General features: G+C 46.4%; 1 protein-coding gene across 5 annotated transcripts in view; it reads left to right on the top strand.

The window, feature by feature from the left end:
• Positions 1-14799, top strand: part of ACACA (acetyl-CoA carboxylase alpha) — a 309514-nt gene that overhangs the window by 45027 nt on the left and 249688 nt on the right. Inside the window, exon 1 of one of the 5 annotated variants that reach the window (XM_012445439.2) lies at positions 4523-4620. The exons of the other annotated variants lie outside the window; for them this stretch is intronic. The gene's annotated coding sequence lies outside the window, so the exon portion shown is untranslated. Of the gene's footprint in view, positions 1-4522; positions 4621-14799 lie in introns of those variants that run through there. 5 annotated transcript variants of the gene reach the window in all.

The raw sequence follows: 14799 nt of genomic DNA, 5'->3' as shown, positions 1-14799 counted from the left end.
AAAGTTGGATAAGTCTGCCACCACAAACAAAGGTATAAGGATAAGTGTAAGCATGGCAAGTGCCGGAAGGCAGATTAGAGTATAACTGTTGGTGATCAGCAGGAAATAATATCCCAGTAATTCCTCCATCCTAAAGATTGATCACTGACGGACCTTGTTATCTATGGAATTTAGAATCATGGCCAGACACCCCCCAGGACAGGGGACTCTTCATGATTCTATTTTCTTTTCTTTTCCTTTCCTTTTTTTTTTTTTTGAGGCAGAGGCTTGCTCTTGTCGCCCAGGCTGGAGTGCAGTGGTGTGATCTCGGCTGACTGCAACCTCCGCCTCCCAGGTTCAAGCGATTCTCCTGCCTCAGCCTCCTGGGATTATAGGTGCCCGCCACCACACCTGGCTAATTTTCGTACTTTTGGTAGAGATGGGGTTTTGCCATGTTGGCCAGGCTGTCTCGAACTCTTGACCTCAGATGATCCACCAGCCTCAGCCTCCCAAAGTGCTGGGATTACAGATGTGAGCTACTGTGCCTGGCCTCTTTTTTTTTTCTTTTTTTTTTTTTTTGAGATGGAGTCTTGCCTGTTGCCCAGGCTGGAGTGCAGTGGTGCAATCTGGGGTCACTGCAACCTCTGTCTCCTGGGTTCAAGTGATTCTCCTGCCTCAGCCTCCTGAACAGCTGGGACTACAGACACGTGCCACCACTCCCAGCAAATTTTGTATTTTTAGTAGAGACAGGGTTTCACTATGTTGGCCAGGCTGGTCTCGAACTCTTGACTTCAGGTGATCCACCCACCTCGGGTTCCCAAAGTGCTGAGATATAGGCGTGAGCCACCACACCTGGCCCATGGTTCTATTTTCTATTAAGGCACTTTCTTTCCTCCCTTGCTTCAACTCCAGCCTGACTTAAAAGACTCTTGTCCTAAGAGTACAGATATTGAAGGCCTTGTTGTTCAACAGAGACTCTGGCAGCAAAGAGGGGAACAATAATGATAAATCTTAAACAACTGTTCTTGAACTTCAGGGTGAATAATTATTAGGAATGATTTAAAAGAGAAAAAGTCAACCAGGTGTGGTGGTATGTCCCTGTAGTTCCCGCTACTTGAGAGACTGAGGTGGGGGGATCGCTTGAGCCCAGGAGTCAAGGCTGCAGTAAGTCGTGATTGCACTGCTGCGTGCGCGCGCACACACACACACACACACACACACACACGGGGCTGAGCATCTGCTTTTTTTTTTTTTTTGACAGAGTTTCTCTTGTTGCCCATGCTGGAGTGCAACGGTGTGATCTCGGCTCACTGCAACCTCCGCCTCTCAAGTAGCTGGGATTACAGCCGTGTGCCATCGTGCTGGGCTAATTTTTGTATTTTTAGTAGAGATGGTGTTTCACCATGTTGGTCAAGCTGGTCTCGAACTCCTGACCTCGTGATCCACCTGCCTTGGCCTCCCAAAGTGCTGGGATTACAGGCGTGAGCCACCACACCCAGCACCTCATAAGGACACCAGTCATACTGGATTAGGGTCCACCCTAATGACCTCATTTTAATTTAATTACCTTTTTAAAGACTCTGTCTCCAAATATACTCACATTCTGAGGTATTACGGGTTAGGACTTCAACATATGAATTTTGAGATACAATTCAGCTCATAACAGACCTTTGGTATCAGCTTCTAGAAATGTACCACTCATCCCCTTCTCTTCCACTTGTTAGTCTAGTATAGTAAGTTCTCTCCACCCTTTGGTTCTTCTCCTCTGCCTCTTACAGACATAATAGCTTGTGTAGCAAGAAATTACGGAGCAGCTCTGAAGAACGTACAGTAGGGATGGGCAGGTTGTGGCATGCACCCAATGCCGTAACACTCAGGGGTTGCTGAAATTCCAGTTGTACTGCCTTAAAGACACAGTTCTTTGACCATCCTCTGCCCAGCTGTCTTAGCATTTGTTGATAACGATTAGATTATTAGATTCTTGGTGTATCGTAACTCCTCCTTCCTTCTTTTTTTTCACTCTAGCTCTTTTATGAGGTCTTTCTTTGGCTAGTTCTTTAGAAAGCTCAATTATTTAAAATAATCAGTGAGGTCAAAAGCAGGACATGCAAGGGCTTGCTGAAGTTTCGCATAAGGACAGTTTCTGAGGGTAAACCCCTGGTTTTGTAGAGCTCCTAAAGCTGGTAAACATCGATGACATTAAGAATCCTGGGGAAAAGCCAGGCACGGTGGCTCACGCCCGTAATCCCAGCACTCTGAGAGGCAGAGGCAGGTGGATCACGAGGTCAGGAGTTTGAGACCAGCCTGACCAACCTGGTGAAACTCCATCTCTACTAAAAATACGAACATTAGCTGGGCGTGGTGGCACTCGCCTGTAATCTCAGCTGCTCAGGAGGCTGAGGCAGGAGAATCACTTGAACCCGGAAGGCGGCAGTTGCAGTGAGCCGAGATTGGGGGCCCCTACACTCCAGCCTGGGCAACAGAGCGAGACTTCGTCTTAAAAAAAAAAAAAAAAGAATCCTGAGGAAAGAATTCCTATGACTTAATAGGATCTAGGAAAGGTAAAAGAAAAATAAGAGGCAACCTCATGGTTTTTAGTTCTTTCTAAAGTCACTCCATGTGAGCTGCAGAGAGTGCTATTATGGAAAGGCAAGGCTTCCCTCTTCCCAGGCCATTTTTTTTCAGTCTGTCAAATAAGACATCTTATTAAACCAAGAAGTCATGCTAAATTATCCGCCCCCCACCTTTGTCCAGCTGATAGCTATCCCAGTGATACAGTTGTTGTGAAATATGAATCACTGTTCTGTGAAGTCCATATCTTCTTTCCTAAGTTCTCTGCTTCCAATCCCTGTTATTTAATTATTTATTTAGAGGTGAGGTCTTTTTACGTTGCCAGTGCTGGGGTACAGTAGCTACTCACAGGTGCAGGCACAGCACATTACATACAGCCGTGAACTCCTCACTGCAAGCCATCCACCCACCTCAGCCTTCTGAGTAGGTGGGACTACAGTCCAGGCACATGCCACCGTGCTTGACCCTATTATTTATCTCTTTTTTTCTTCTCCTTTTCTTTTTATTTTATTTTATTTTATTTATTTATTTTCTTAGAAGAGACAATCAGTAAAAGACCCTATTATTTAAAAGTGGGTTGATAAATTCTTGGCGAAGCTCTGCCTAGAGGGATTATGAGGGTTCCTAGATGAATATTGTTCCCTGTTGTCTGATCTTCCCTTTTTCCTGCCTCAGCTTCCGCCCAAGAACTTCTGACCTGGGGCATGGATTTTTATCCTATTCGCTTTTTACCTTCTGGCATAGAACTTCTTCCCACCAAACTGTCATGCTCTGCACCTCTCCTGGCCTTTGTTACAAGCTTGTGTAAGGATTGAGAAGGTATTCTGCGTGCTTCGTTAAATTCTTCCTTGGAAAGGTTTAGAGTTCACCCTATTCTTCTCAAGTGCAATTTTCTCCAAGTTTCTGTCCCTACGCGATGTTTGTATTGTGTTGGGACTCCTTCCAGTTATTATTAATTTTCAACACATAGCTACCATGAAAGTCTTGCTATGAAGTAACTGGCAAAACTAGAGACACTGATTGGTTTCCTCTCAAAGGCTCCGTGTGCCCACAGTAGAGGACGGGAGGCATTCTCCAATCCGAAAGTCTGGAACGTTTTGGCAACTGTTTTGCTCCGGGCAAGCAGAAGACGGTTGTTCTTGGGTACACTCGCCTCCTCACTGAGCTTCCTTTACTGAGGCTTCTCCCCAACACACCAGGACTCAGCATGTGGAACAGCTTTCGAATGGGCTGCCTAGGGGCTGAGGAGCGAAGCGGGGGCCTGGTTATGGAGTTCCAGCATGGGGTTACTTAGCCTGCCCAGACTTGAAAACCAGCCAGCGTGACGAGGGCAGGTAGTGGACACGATTGCCCATCTTTTGCTAATGGGTTAGGATTAAACAGACGAGGCCCCTTCGGGCCCGCACACCGCCTGCCCCACTCAGCCCGCCTCGATTCTGGGTTCCATTCGCCGCGCTACAGGCCGGCTAGTCCCGGCCACCCACTCAGGGCGTCTCTGTCTGTCTCTGATGCGAGGCGCCTGTGGGACCGCTTCCCCCACTCCTCTCTCTGCCAGGAGGTGGAGCCGAGGGGCTGGCCCCGCACCCGGCTGTGGCAGAAGGGGCCGCGAAGGCCGGGCCAGGGGCGCCACGACAGCCCGGGGCCCGCCCGCGTCCCGCCCGCCCTCTAGCCGCTCGGCCCCGAATGGCAGATCCGCGCTCGGACCATCGACATCGCCTCACATCGCCCCGCCCCGCGCCGTCCTCCCATTGGCTGCCGCTGAGCCCTTGGGCCTGTGCCTCGCCCCGGAGGCCCTGGCCGCGCTGCAGCCCGGAGCGGGGTCGGAGGTGAACGGCCTGGAGTAACCCCGGACGTAATCACCTCGTGGGGCTCGCCGGCAGAGGTGGGAGGCCGGGGCGGGGCGGGGGCGGGGCCGGCTTTTTGAAGCCCCGCCCCTTCCCCGCGGGGCGGGTCGGCCTGGTGCTGCGCGCCTGTCAGCCATCGCCGGAGCAACCGGCGTCTCCTCCCGCCCAGCATTGCCTCCCCACAGGGGCTTCGGGACCGCCCGACCGCACACGCTACCACCCTGAGGTGAGGTGAGGGCCGGCCCAGAACCTATGACCTAGGACCTGGAGAAGCTGGGGCCCAGGGAGGGGCAGCGGCAGGCGGGGGACCGCCTCCCAGCCTCCGCCCGCCCGCACGCGGCCCGGGCTCCTCACGGTCCAGACCCGGTGCCGGGCAGCTCAGCCCTCCCCGCAGCTCCGAGGCCTTGAAGTCCCCTCCCTAGAGACGTGGAGAGGTCTGGGGTCTCCGGATCCCGGAACTGGGAGGCGTACAGTCCAGGGCCCCTCTAGGAAGGGGTGGGGGTTTCTGCCTGGAGCTCGCCCCCGACCCCTCCAGTCCAGCTCCAATGTGACCGCTCCAGACCCCTCTCCAATTCCATTCTGGGCTCGGGAGAGGGAGAAGACCACGTGGGAGGGGGGCGTTGCGGGTTGGGTCTGACTGCATTGAAACTCCTCTCTCTCTCGCAGAGTGAGGTATGGGGTGTAGACTCGAATCTCACTTCTCTCCGTCCTTTTGTATCGTGGCGAGAGCCAGGGCCAGGCAGGTTGTCCCTGCCAGTTCCTGTTCCTAGGATTTCATTATGTTCTCTGCGAGGGACGTAGTAAATGTACATGCCTGTTGTTACTCTTTCTCGTTTGCCATGCTCATCAAGGGAAGTTACTGGAAATAGGATGTAGGAAGCTGATGTGAGGCTAATTATTTCACAGGAAAATGTGCGTGAAGGTCCTGCCGGATCAGGGCCAGCATTGTTTTGAATTTGAGAGTGCGAGAGTGGACACTAAATGGACACTTGAAGTCAGCTATAAAAATCAGGGACTTCGTGTAGGCCTTGTGGGTTTTATAGAGGCATTTAAGAATATAACTTCTCAGACAGGAGAAATACTTTAATTTCAGGTATTTTTGTTTGAGGGTTTAAGACTGGAATAAGAAAAAACCCTAGGCCTTCCTGATTCCGTTCCTACTTAAGCGATGTTTCAGTAATTTCCTAATGTCGGATAAGCCTAATAACCACGTCTTCAGTCTCAGAAGTTGATTTCCTTTGATATTCTCCCTCTTCTCGTTCATCTTTTTCCCTCCCAATTCAGTAGTATAGATTTGAGAAGCATGCTTTCTTTGGTTACATGGTCTCTTCTCCCTCAGCAGGGAGGAATACTCGTATTTGTCCCTTCTTGAGGGGGATGCCCTGGATGTCTGGGGTGAGAAGGATTTCTGTGCTGCTTGACAGGCACTTTTCAGAAAAGGATTGTGGCCTAATAGAGCAGCACCACAGTTTACCTGTCCAGATATATGCCTGCTTGCTACAAATGGCTCAAGTCTCTTCCGACTTCTCTTGCCTCAGTTTCTTTATCTCCCAATAATATTGAATGCGTAACAGGAGGACTGATATGAACCCAAGAATATTAAACATTTTAAAGTGGGTATATGAAAGATGCCAAAGGTAAAGTATTAATTTATGAAGCCATCTGTGTTAATTTTCTTGTTTGTTTTTTTGAGACAGAGTCTTGCTCTGTCACCCAGACTGGTATGCAATGGCACGATCTGGGCTCACCGCAACCTCCATCTCCCAGTTTCAAGCGTTCTCCTGTCTCAGCCTCCTGAGTAGCTGGAATTACAGGCACCCACCACTACGCCCAGCTGATTTTTGTATTTTCAGTATAGGCAAGGTTTCACCATGTTGGCCAGGCTAATCTCGAACTCCTGACTCAGGTGATCTACCCACCTTGGCCTCTCAAAAGTGCTGGGATTACAGGCATGGGCCACTGTGCTCGGCTTGTTTTGTTTTGATTCACCAGTGCATAATATAAATACATCAATCATAAGATTAAATTGCTTTTTAAAAAGGAAGTCTTGGGAAATGGTGGTGTTTAGTAAATTTATAGTTCAGTAATGAGATAATGCTGAAGACCCGGTATTATGAAAGCCAGCCTCGGAGAACACACTCTCATCTGATGTTGACCTCTCTAAAGTGCTGTGAACAGGTTCAGGTGTAGATCACTATGTAACACTTTTCTTTGCAGTCAATGACTGGGAAAACTTTTATACCTATCACATGGACTGGCTTAACAGGTCTAGGCCTAGTGTTTTTCTTTCTTTAAAATCTTTTTATCATTTTTTTAGATGGCTAATATCCTAATAGTCTTAGTTGAGGAAAGAAGTAAAATAGAAACTGTGGAATAATACATTAGAAATTAGTATTTTCAATTGTGGGAGGAGAGGAGAATCCTTTTGTAATTCAGAAAAAAAAAGTTATGTCATTATCTAACATATTCTTAAAGGTTAATAATTGTAGGAGCTATGCATCAAGCATCTTTCCAAACCCGTAAAACAGTAAGATTACAAAAAAAGTGAATAAACACTAGAGACTGATTGGCTAAAAAATACCTATTAACTATTGAGGTAATTACCATTAATCTTCCACTTTAACAGATTATTACTTAACTGGTTTTTAGTTTGTTTCAATTTGATTTTATTATTACTAGTTTTTGGAGCCAGAGTCTTGCTCTTTTGCTCAGGCTGGAGTGCAGTGGCACAATCTCGGCTCACTGCAACCTTCACCTCCCAGGTTCTAGCGATCCTCCTGCCTTAGCCCCCCCACCCCGCCCCCCAGTAGCTGGGACCATAGGCACAAGCCACCGTGCTCAGCTAATTTTTTTTGTATTTTTAGTAGAGATGAGGTTTTGCCATGTTGGCCGGGCTGGTCTTGAACTCCTGGCTTCAGGTGATCCACCTGCCTCAGCCTCCCAAAGTGTTGGGATTACAGGCGTGAGCCACCGCGCCTGGCCATTTTATTTTATTTTTTATTTTTATTTATTCTTTTGGAGATGGGGTCTCACTCTGTCACCCAGGCTAGAGTGCAGTAGCACAATCTCGGCTCACTGCAACCTCTACCACCTGGGCTCAAGCAATTCCCCTGCCTCAGCCTCCCAAATACCTGGGATTACAGGCATACACCACCATGCCTGGCTAATTTTTGTATTTTTAGTAGAGACAGGATTTCACCATACTGGCCAAGTTGTTCTTGAACTCCTGACCTCAGGTGATCTGCCCGCCTCGGCCTTCCAAAGTGCTGGGATTACAGGCATGAGCCACTGAAACTGGCCTTTATTTTTGAGTTTTTTTTCCTTTTTTTTAAATACAGATGGGGTTTCACCATGTTGGTCAGGCTGGTCTTGAACTCCCGACCTCAGGTGATCCGCCCGCGTTGGCCTCCAAAGTGCTTGGATTACAGGCATGAGCCACCACGCCCAGCCTATTTTGGACTGTTTTTAAATTTAAATTTAATTTAATCTAATTTGAGTTAGAGTCTCATTCTGTCACCTAGACTGGAGTGATCTCAGTGGCATGATCTCCGCGCACTGCAACCTCTGCCTCCCAGGTTCAAGCTATTCTCCTGCCTCAGCCTCCTGAGTTACTGGGACTATAGGCGCCCACTGCCCAGTCTGGCTAACTTTTATATTTTTAGTAGAGACAGGGTTTCACCATATTAGCCAGGCTGGTCTTGAACTCCTGACCTTGTGATATGCTCTCCTTGGCCTCCTAAAGTGCTGGGATTACAAGTGTGAGCCATCACGCCCGGTTATTTTTAATTTTTTTTTAGAAATTCTCTCGCTGTGTCACCCAGGCTGGATGGAGTGCAGTGACGTGATCGTTGCAGCCTCGATCTAGGCTCAAGCAATCCTTCCACCTTACCTTCTGGAGTAGCTGGGACTGCAGGTGTACACCATTGCACCCAGCTAATTTTTAAATTTTTTTGTATGGTGGGGTGGGGGAGTGTCTCGCTTTATTGCCCAGGCTGTTCTCGAACCCCTGGCTTCAAGTGATCCTCTCATCTCAGCCTCCCAAAGTGTTTGAATTACAGGTATGAGCCACTGCACTCAGCCTGTTCCTTTAATTTTAAAAAACTATAATAAGGCCAGGCGCGGTGGCTCACGCCTATAATCTCAGCACTTTGCGAGGCTGAGCCAGGCGGATCATGAGGTCAGGAGTTTGAGACCAGCCTGGCCAGCATGGTGAAACCCTGCCTCTACTAAAAATATAAAAATCAGCTGGGTGTGGTGTCAGGCACCTGTAATCCCAGCTACTCAGGAGGCTGAGGCAGGAGAATCGCTTGAACCTGGGAGGTGGAGGTTGTGGTGAGCTGAGATCGCACCACTGCACTATGGTCTGGGTGACACAGTGAGACTCGGTCTCAAAAAAAACAAAGAAACAAACAAAAAGCTGTAATGAGTACTGTGTTCACTTGAATCTAATGGACTATTTGAAGGTGATATTAAATAGGTGGGAAACTATGACAAATAGTGTCGTGAGGATGTTGCACTTATAGAGAGTATAAATCTGATTGGTAAGGTGTAAATTCTTATGAGTTTAGCAGGTTAATCTTAGTTAAGTGTGCTCTAATGATGCAGTTCTCTTACTAATTTGTTACTTATTCAAGCTACGATTGGGCTGTCTAAGGATGTTTAAGGAGGCAAGTGAAAAGTGGCTTCAACAGGGCTATTCAGTGCCCTACCTAAAGATTGGCCACAGTTGGCCTTGCCTTCTGATGGTGTTGAGACTTAGACTCATTCCATCCTTTTAGCATGCATACTCATCCTGTTTTATATAAGGAACCACGATAACATTTACCGTTCCATGACATCAGGACTGGTTATTTCAGATAGAATAAAGTTGTATAAATTCTTTTTTTTTTTTTTTTTTTTTTTTGAGGCAGGGTCTGTCTCTGTCATCTAGGCTGGAGTGCAGTGGCACAAACATGGCTCACTACAACCTTGACCTCCTGGGGTCAAGCAATCCTTCCACCTCAGCCTCCTGAGTAGCTGGCATCACAGGCACATGTCACCATGCCTAGCTAATCTTTTAATTTTTTGTAGAGATGTGGTCTCACTGTAATGCTTAGGTCCTAGGCTCAAGCAATCTTCCTGCCTTGGCCTCCCAAAGTTTTTGGATTACAGGCATGAGCCACCATGCCCAGCAAAGTTTGAAAATTCTGAATGAACTCATGAAGTTTGAAAAACAGACTCAGTTTTGGGGAATGTTTCTGAAGAAATATAAGGCCTCATTTATGAATATTTGGTTATTCCCTGTGATAGAAATAGAGTATACTACTCATTAATAAAGTTCCTAAAATATTAACTTATTTTTTTGAGACAGAGTCTTACTCTGTCACCAGACTGGAGTGCAGTGTCGCTATCTTGGCTCACTGCAATCTCCACCTCCCAGTTCAAACTATTCTCCTTGCCTCAGTTTCCCGAGTAGCTGGGACTACAGGTGCACACCACCAGGCCCAACTAATTTTTGTATTTTTAGTAGAGACAGGTTTTACCATGTTGGCCAGGATGGTCTCAATCTTTTGGCCTCGTGATTTGCCCACCTTGGCCTCCCAGAGTGCTGGGATTTACAGGTGTGAGCCACTGCACCCGGCCTTTTTGTTTTATTTTATTTTATTTTATTTATTTATTTATTTATTTATTTATTTTTGAGACGGAGTTTCGCTCTTGTTACCCAGGCTGGAGTGCAATGGCGCGATCTCGGCTCACCGCAACCTCCGCCTCCTGGGTTCAGGCAATTCTCCTGCCTCAGCCTCCTGAGTAGCTGGGATTACAGGCACGCGCCACCGTGCCCAGCTAATTTTTTGTATTAGTAGAGACGGGATTTCACCATGTTGACCAGGATGGTCTCGATCTCTTGACCTCGTGATCCACCCGCCTCGGCCTCCCAAAGTGCTGGGATTACAGGCTTGAGCCACCGCGCCCGGCTCTTTGTTTTATTTTAGAGTCTCGCTCTGTCGCCTAGGCTGGAGTGCAGTGACATGACCTCAGCTCACTGCAACCTCTGCCTCTGGAGTTCAAATGATTCTCCTGCCTCAGCCTTCTGAATAGCTGGGATTACAGGCACACACTACCACTCCTGGTTAATTTTTTATATTTTTAGTAGACAGGGTTTCACCATGTTGGCCAGGCTGGTCTCGAATTCCTGACTTCAAGTTATCTGCCAGTTTTGGCCTCCCAAAGTGCTGGGATTATAGTCACGAGCCACCGTGCCCAGCCTATCTTCTGTTTTTATAAGCAGATTTCAAATCTGTTCTGTGCTGTGTACCTCTGTTTGAGGACCAGTAGGTTGATAGGAGCTTGATTTTTTTTTTTTTTTTTTTTTTGAGATGAAGTCTTGCTGTTGTTGCCCAGGCTGGATGTTCAATGGTGCTATCTCAGCTCACTGCCACCTCCTCCTCCCGGGTTTAAGCGATTCTCCTGCCTCAGCCTCCCGAGTATCTGGGATTACAGGTGCCTGCCATCATGCCAGGCTAATTTTTGTATTTTTAGTAGAGAGAGGGTTTCACCATTTGACCAGGCTGGTCTTGAACTCCTGATCTCAGTTGATCTGCCTGTCTCAGCTTTCCAAAGTGCTGGGATTACAAACATTAGCCACCACACCTGGCCAACTTGATTAGTTTTTAAGTTTACTAAGAGTAATATCAGTAGAGTAGTAGCAAGATGAATTGCTGGGTTCTGTTTTGTGTGTTAGCATTTAGTGGTATTCCTGGCCCTGGCAAGGCAAGCTGTTTAATTTTACTTTGATTCCATCTCAAAATTCAGTAACTTAACAGAACATTTAGTACTGGAAAGTACCTAAGGAATTTTTTCTTCCCAGTTTTCCACTTAATATGAGAGAATATTTTATCTGATGTATGTTTGAAAGTTTCCAACTACAGGCAGCTCACTGTCTGGCTTAAGGCGTCATGGGGGAACTGATTTTTGGGAGTTCTTTATTATTTTCAACTTAAAACTGTCTCCCTAAAACTGTATAGGATGTTGTAACTACAAGGGAATTAGGAATTTTTGCTGTAACCTGTAAATGTCTCCAGCTATAGATCTCTGTCAGGTAATATAAAGTATAATGCCTTAACATATCCATAGGACTTGGAGGCAAAAAAATTAAGCAGTGTTTCCTTAAGGAAGAAATTCCTTTCCTTCCCCTTCTCCTTCCTTTCTGATAGGGTCTTACTCTGTTACCTAGGCTGGAGTGCACTGGCATAGTCATGGCCAGTGCTCAACTTCCCAGGCTCAAGTGATCTGCCCACTTCAGCCTCTCAAGTAGCTGGGACTACAAACACTTTTTTTTTTTTTTTTTTTTGGTAGAGACGGGGTTGTGTCATGTTGCCCAGGCTGGTCTCAAGCGATCTTCCTGCCCCAGGCTCCCAAAGTGCTGAGATTATACAGCCATAAGCCAATTCTTTTCCTTGAGATGCTGGCTTTCTCTAAATGCAGTTCTATGAAATAAGATTATGAGCATAAATTGATTCATCCTAGAACTTTCTGAATTCACAAAATGGCATTTTACCTGGAGGCCTCTAAATGTTTCCAGAGGATAATGTTTGAAATGGCGAGTTAGTCTATGTCTCCTAATTTTGTAACTTAAATATTCATTGGAATTCTGATAAAACATGCAGCCTGTGAAAGCCTAGGGTTTACCCGGCATTGTGAGGTGTTGAGGGTGATGGATCTAAAACAATTAGAAGAGGCTGGGAATGGTGGCTCACATCTGTAACCCTAGCACCTTGGGAAGCAAGATGGGAGGATTGCTTGAGGCCAGCAGTTCAAGACCAGCCTAGTCAACATAGGAAGACCTCCGTTTCTATTTTTTTTGTTTTTGGAAGAGAGAATAACTTTTCCCAGCTTCATCCAGGAGATAACCCAGAGTCAATTACACAGTAACACATACTAAAGAAATAAGTGAGTAACATTTCAGTTGTCTAGCTAAATACTCTTGACAGATATGAGATAAAGAATCAGAGTAGCATGGAATTAATTGGGGAAAGCTTTTTATTAAACTTATTTAAAATCTTAAGTTGACAATATGTTCATGTGGTTCAACATTTTATTTTTTTTGTATATATATATATATACAAAATATATATATATATACATTTATATATATATATATATATATATTTTTTTTTGAGATGGAGTCTCGCTTCTTTGCCCAGGCTGGAGTGCAATGGCGCCATCTCAGCTCACTGCAACCTCCGACTCCTGGGTTCAAGCAATTCTCCTGCCTAAACCTCCCGAGCAGCTGGGATTACATACACAGCTAATTTTGTATTTTTAGTAGAGATGGGGGTTTCACCATGTTGGCCAGGCTGGTCTCGAACTCCTGACCTCAAGTGATTCACCCACCTTGGCCTCCTAAAGTGCTGGGATTATGGGTGTGAGCCACCGTGGCCAGCCTATTTATATATTTTTTCAGAGAGAGTCTCACTCTGTTGCCCCAGGCTAGAGTGCAGTGGCAAGATCACTGCAACCTCTGCCTCCTGGGTTCAAGTTTTTCTTGTGCCTCAGCCTCCCAAGTAACTGGGATTACAGGCATGTGTCACCATGCCCAGCTAATTTTTTGTATTATTAGTAGAGATGGAGTTTCACATGTTGGCCAGATGGTCTCAAACCCATGACATCAGGTGATCCTCCCATCTCAGCCTCCTAAAATGCTAGGATTACAGGCGTGGGCCACCACGCGCAGACTATTTATTTTATTTTATTTTATTTTGAGACACCACGCCCAGCCTATTTTTTTTATTTTATATTTTATTTTATTTTATTTATTTTTTATTTTTTTATTTTTATTTTTTGTTTGTTTGTTTGTTTTTGAGACGGAGTTTTGCTCTTGTTACCCAGGCTGGAGTGCAGTGGCGTGATCTCGGCTCACCTCAACCTCCGCCTCCTGGGTTCAGGCAATTCTCCTGCCTCAGCCTCCTGAGTAGCTGGGATTACAGGCACGCGCCATCATGCCCAGCTAATTTTTTGTATTTTTAGTAGAGACGGGATTTCACCATGTTGACCAGGATGGTCTCGATCTCTTGACCTCGTGATCCACCCGCCTCGGCCTCCCAAAGTGCTGGGATTACAGGAGTGAGCCACCGCGCCTGGCCTATTTTATTTTATTTTGAGACAGAGTCTTGCTTTGTTGCCCAGGCTGGAGTGCAGTGGTGCAATCTTAGCACACTGCAATCTCCACCTCCCAGGTTCAAGCAATTCTCCTGCCTCAGCCTCCCGAGTAGCTGGGATTACAGGCACACGCCACCACGTCTGGCTAATTTTTGTATTTTTAGTAGAGACAAGGTTTTACCATGTTGGCCAAGCTGGTCCAGAACTCCTGACCTCAGGTGATATGCCCGCCTCGGCCTCCCAAAGTGTTGGGACTATGGGCATGAGCCACTGTGCCCAGCCTTGTTCAACATTTTAAAAGCACAAAAGGGGGCTGACTGCGTGGCTTAAGCCTGTAATCCAAGCACTTTGGGAGGCCCAGGTGGGCGGATCATGAGGTCAGGAGTTAGACCAGCCTGGTCAACATGGTGAAACCCCATCTTTACTAAAAATACAAAAATTAGCCGGGTGTGGTGGCACACACCTGTAATCCCAGCTACTCAGGAAGCTGAGACAGGAGAATCACTTGAATCTGGGAAGTGAAGTTTGCAGTGAGCTGAGATCGTGCCACTGCACTGCAGCCTGGGCAACAGAGTGAGATTTCATCAGAAAAAAAAAAAAAAAAAGCACAAAAGGGTGTACAGTGACATTCTCCTTCCTTTGTCTTATAGCCAGCCTGTTCCCCACACCTGAAACAACCAGTGTTATTTCTTAGTTCTTTATGATAATTGTCATTTAAATTTAGTGTTATTAATTTCTTAACTTCTAGGGCTTTTATGCATTTTCAAGCAAATATATATATTCTTTCCCTTTCCTCTCTCATTTATTATACAAAACGCTTTTTTTTTTTGAGATGGAGTTTTGCTCTTGTTGCCTAGGCTGGAGTACAATGGTGCGATCTTAGCTCACCGCAATCTCTGCCTCCTGAGTTCAAGCGCTTCTCCTGCTGAAGCATCCTGAGTAGTTGGGATTACAGGCATGTGCCACCATGCCTGGCTAATTTTGTATTTTTAGGAGAGACAGGGTTTCTCCATGTTGATCAGACTGGATTTGAACTCCCCACCTCAGGTCATCCTTCCACCTCGGCCTCCCAAAGTGCTGGGATTATAGGCATGAGTCACTGTGCCCAGTTCCAAGCACATTTGTTTGTTTATTGTTCTGTTTTTGAGACAGGGTCTCGCTCTTTTGCCCATGCTGGAATGCAGTGGTACAATCACGGCTCACTGCAGCCTCAACCTCCTGGGCTTAGGCGATCTTTCCACCTAAGGATCCCAAGTAGCTGGGACTA

Source organism: Aotus nancymaae, unplaced genomic scaffold, assembly GCF_030222135.1.
Source record: "Aotus nancymaae isolate 86718 unplaced genomic scaffold, 86718_ANA_hifiasm-v0.15.2.pri h1tg000018l, whole genome shotgun sequence".
NCBI classification, from domain to species: Eukaryota; Metazoa; Chordata; class Mammalia; order Primates; family Aotidae; genus Aotus; species Aotus nancymaae.
Note: the sequence above shows the minus strand (reverse complement) of the source record. Positions and strands in the feature narration are given on the sequence as shown.